The sequence below is a fragment of the Gossypium arboreum genome, chromosome 1 (genome assembly GCF_025698485.1).
Source record: "Gossypium arboreum isolate Shixiya-1 chromosome 1, ASM2569848v2, whole genome shotgun sequence".
Lineage (NCBI taxonomy): Eukaryota > Viridiplantae > Streptophyta > Magnoliopsida > Malvales > Malvaceae > Gossypium > Gossypium arboreum.
In genome coordinates, this window is record NC_069070.1 from 65667096 (window position 1) to 65672352 (window position 5257).

At 35.4% G+C, this 5257-nt stretch overlaps 1 non-coding gene across 1 annotated transcript; it reads left to right on the forward strand.

The window, feature by feature from the left end:
* The first annotated feature begins 4932 nt into the window (after nt 1-4932).
* LOC128281363 (small nucleolar RNA R71) lies at nt 4933-5039 on the forward strand. Its single transcript, XR_008271570.1, has one exon. It is a non-coding gene; the product is annotated as a small nucleolar RNA R71 (small nucleolar RNA).
* Nucleotides 5040-5257: the final 218 nt, after the last annotated feature.

Here is a 5257-nt window from a genome sequence, read left to right on the forward strand (position 1 = left end):
ATGAAAAATTGAAATGGATGATACATGTATATGAGACATAATTATATATTGTGCTCATCCATGTTTATGTGGTTTATGCATATGTTTGCATGGCTAACTTGTTCGATCTGTATGCATAGGCTTTGGCCAAATTATGGTTGGGATATGCTATGTTAACTTACCTATTATGTGATTACCTATTATGTGACTAAATGGTAAGTTTTGTTTTATGATTATACAAACTTACTAACCTTTTATGCTTACTCAATGTTATTTTATGTGTCTTCTAGTGAATTGGAAGCTCACTCAGGTTGGAAGCTTGTCGGAGCTATATCACATTATCTATTAGCTTTATCAGCATTTTTGGATGTTCTTATTTTGGTTATAATGGCATGTATAGAAATTTTAGCTAATGTTGGCCATGTGTTTTGGTTGTTGAAATGGTCATTTGGTTTGGCTTCTGTTATGGCATTTTGGTGATGATATGAACTTAGTTTTGGCATGTAACTATTGATCTTAATATGGTTGATGTTTAGCTTGTTTTTTTTTGAATGTTGGAAGATGGAATGAAAGCCTAAATATGCATATTGTATATGTGCCTTATGATATGTTGAATATGTGGTGAATTGGTACCTTATTATGTAAGATTTATACAGTTATTTGACACTAGTTATAGAATAGAATTGTGGTGCCAAATGGTTTATGTTTTTGGTAAGTGAATTCAATGGTATGTATTGATACAACTTAGTTTGAAGTTAATTGATTATTTTGGCCAAATTGAGTACATGGTTATAGATGTTTTTAATGTTGTCATTTGAGGTGCCTTTGGCATATTGGTTGTGTGTTATTATACCATGTCTGTATAGCTTGATTATGTATGAATTAAGTGCCTTTTGATGGCTTGTTTATTGGTGCAAAAGTGGTTGTAGGTACTTGTGGTTATATATGAGAAAAATGGCTTGTAAAATGGCCTAATTTTGTCCACACGAGTAGAGACATGAGCGTGTGTCTCAGCCATGTGTGACATAAGACAAGGTGACACGGTCGTGTGTCCCTTGTAGCTTTCAGAGGGTTCCAAGTTAGGCTGTTACACGGCTTAACACACGGCCTGGCACATGGGTGTATGGCTTGGCCATGTGATCCAAGTCAGTGAGTTACACGAGCACGAACACGGGCTGAGACACATTCGTGTGTCCCTACTTCGAATTCCCACACAGGTTGGCCACACAGCTGTCTGACCCTTACAGTGTTGAAAATTTTCACTATTTTTTTAAAATTTTTTTAAGTTTCTGATTTTGTTTTTAATGTGTTTTTAAGGCCTTAAGGGCTCGTATAATGGACAATATGTATGATTTTGATTGGCTTTAATATGATTATTGATATGATTTTAAATGTTTGAAATTTATGTTCGTTTGATTTGAAAACTCCAGAAACACTTTGTAACCCTGTTTTGGCGATGGATACGGGTTAAAGGTGTTATAGGAAGAGATAAAGTATGGCATTGAATTTGACATTTACCAGGTCCTCAAAAGGTACGAGTCTTCCTTTGGCTTGCATCTATTAATAAGGCACTTACTAATGATGTAAGAGTTAGGTGACATCTTACCTCGGATGGAAGTTGTAAGGTGTGTGGGCGATCGATATAAACTATTGATTAGGTACTGAGACTTTGTTTCCTAGCTGTAGTGACATAGTTGGTAGTGATCAAACGGAATAAATAACAGGAGTTTTTTAACATTAGTTTGGAGGAGTGGTTTAGGATTAACCTATCAGATCTAGAGTATTCCGCTTGTAATGTTAATGATTGGACAACTATATTTGGTGCTATTTGTTGGCACGTATAGATTGGAAGGAAAAATTCGGTGTTTAATGTAGATTTCATTGAGGGGATTAGCGTTTTCGAGAAAGTTACAGAATGAGGGATGAGTATTTTCATCTCAATAAGGAGTTGGTGAGATCGATTGGGCAGAGACAAACCAAATCTTATAAATTGATTAGATGGAATCCAGCTAAGGATGGATGGCATAAGATGAACATTGATGGTGTTGTGTTCACAATGACTGGGAACCCTTCAGCCAAGGGAGTAATTTAGATAAGCATTGTAAGTGGATTTTTGGTTTTTCTAAATATATTGGTTGTTTCTTTACTCTTAATGTCGAGCTTTGGGGAATGTTAGAGGGTCTTCAATTAGCTTAGAGCCTAGACCTTCAACAAGTTATGCTAGAGATGGATAGAATGGCAGCTATACAATTGATTCAAGCAGAGACAACAGAGGTCCACCACTCAGCTGTGTTACGAGCAATTAAAGATCTCATTCATCGCTTCTGGACGATTTAGGTTACACATATGTTTCTAGAGGGTAATCAAGTTGTTGATGGTATGACCACAATGTCATTTTTAAGGCATCAGGCAGGATTGTTTATCTGCAACCGCCGAATGAAATCCATCAAAGGCTACATGATGATTGGTCAGAAGTAATTTGGCTTCAACAAGGCTAGTCATAGTTTTTTCTTCTTGTACAAAAAAAATTAATACAATATATTAACGACATATTTTGTTCCGGATAAACCTGGTTTAAACAACGAACAAGTAAAATAGCGAAGAAATTGAAAAGATCAAACACAAATATTTTACGTGGAGAAACCCCTTTAAAGAGGATAAAAAACCACAGAAAACATAATTTCACTAAAATGGTAAAAACGAAGAGTACAAAAGATGGAGATAAACCTAAAATCCAAAATCCAAAATAAGAACCCTTAAAACGTAAACACTAAATTCTCTGAAAGCTTGTAAAATCTATTGCCTAAATGTGTAGTGGGTTATTTTTCTAATATGGAAAAATGGCCTATTTATAGGCTAAATTTATAGGTAAAATAATATTAAAATAACCTATACTTATCAGAGTTTAAGTGAGAAACTTAAAAAAAAAAGTTTAACTAAGAGAAGAAAAGTTGAAAAATATGAGGCATAACTCTACAAATCTCCACCTTGACTCGTATTTTCACAATGTCTTCTTTGCTAAAGCCCACCATGGGCTTATCTCGACCTACGCAGGATACTAATTGAGTTGAAGCTGTGCTTAGAAGCCGAAAGTCTTTTAGTCTTCAACTTGTGCACTGCCAAATCAAAATTGTCGCCAATCTGATTTACACGAATGCGGTGCCTTATCTTTTCAAAACCTGCATCCATAAGGGGATATCTTTTATACGAAATTGTCATACTCTTTTCCCCTTATGACTAAGTTGTCTCTGCTTCAAACAAGTTGTCTTCAACTCCTTAGTAGACAAGAGAAATCCTATTTCACCTGTCACCGTTAATCCTTTCAAAACATAAGGACTGCCAATCTTCTCACCTTTCATCAAAATGAGAGCCCCATGGGATAACTTAATACCACTTGACTCGATGTTAATTCTACAACCCTTCGAGTCCAAAATTCTCAAGGAGGTCAAATTTTTCTTTAAGTCAAGCACATGTTTGACATCTGACAGTGTCCTAATTGTCTTGTCATGCATCCTGATCTAAACGGTACCAATACTGGTTACCTTACTGAGTGAATCATTCCCCATGCATATATCTCTTCCTTGAATAGAACTATATGTGGAGAACCAGTCCCTATTGGGACACCTGTGGAAAGAACACCCCAAATCCAGGATCCATTCAAACTTAAGCTCGGAGTTTTCAGTTGTTGACACCAATAAGAAATCATCACCCTTTTCATTGGCCAAATTAGCTCTAGCTAAATCTTCATCTTTTGATGGGGATAAACCTAATTTAAGAAATGAACAAGTAAAATAACAATGAAATTGAAATGATCGAACATAAATATTTTACGTGGAAAACCCCCTCCAAAGAGGATAAAAAACCACAAGCAATTATAATTTCACTAAAATGCTATAAACGAATAGTACAAAAGATGGAGATAAAAACTCATTTATTTGTTAACTCTCCTTTAAAAAGTTCACATATTTGGGCATCTGGAAAGAGTTTCAAAAAAAGGTAAGTTAATATGAAATTTTAAAAAAAAAACTCAAGAAATTTATCATATTGTTCTTTTATGCAGTCTTGCTTTAATGCTGGTGGATATAGAATTCATGGTTTGTATTCTCTAAACACCAACTTACGCTCTTTCTTGCTTTCTTCAACCCCATCATTTTTCCCAACAGCTTCTAGATTCAATTTCTTTTCAAGCTCGACTAACCTTTCCATGCTTTGAATAGTGATTGCGTGGACTTGCTCCTTCGGGTTAGTTTTAGTGTTACTAGGTAAGCTACCTTACTGTCTCTCCGAAACTAGTTTAATAAGTTTCCCAATTTGATTTTAAAGACCATGAATCGATGCTTGATGATTTTTCGAAGCTGTCTTAGTGTTCTAAAATCTAGTTTCGGATAGCAAAATAAATTTAGCTAACATCTCCTCAAGGTTCGGTTTCTTTTCCTATTGATAAGGTTGCTGAAAACCCCAAAGGGTTGTGACCTTTGATTACCTTGGCCATCCCAAGAGAAATTTGGATGATTCCTCCATCCTAGATTATAATTATTGCTATATAAGTTATTTTGAAGTCTAGAATTGTTACCCATAAAGTTGACTTGCTCATGCTCTATGTTAGAACCGAAGGGTAAACATTCTGGATTGATCATCCCCGCTCCAGTTGCATCATATTGCATTACCGAATTCATCGTGTTATTGCAACTTAAACCATCAATCTTCTTACTCAGTGCTTCCTCCTGACTTGCCAACATAGCAACTACTTCTATGTTAAATATACCGACTGCTTTAATCAGTTTTGTTCTCATGACTTGCCACTTATAGTTATTCAGTGCCATCTCCTTAATAAACTCTTGAGCTATCTCAAGTGTCTTATTACTCAATGTTCCGCCAGTTGCAGAATCAATTAGTTGCCTAGTCGAGAGATTTAAACCATTGTAAAATGTTTGAACTTGTAACCACAAAGGTAACCCATGATGAGGACACTTTCTCAAAATATCCTTATATCTCTCCCATGCATCATATAATGTCTCCAACTCAATTTGAGAAAAAGAAGAGATTTCATTCCTCAACTTAGTTGTTTTAGCTAGTGGGAAGTACTTCAATAGAAACTTCTCAGTCATTTGATCCTAAGTCATGATAGAACCTCGTGGAAGTGAATTCAACTACTGTTTTGTGTTGCTCCTCAAAGAGAATGGAAACAACCTTAATCGTATGACATCATCAGTAATGCCATTAATCTTGAATGTGTTGCAAATCTCTAAAAAGTTAGCCAAGTAAGCATTTGGTTCTT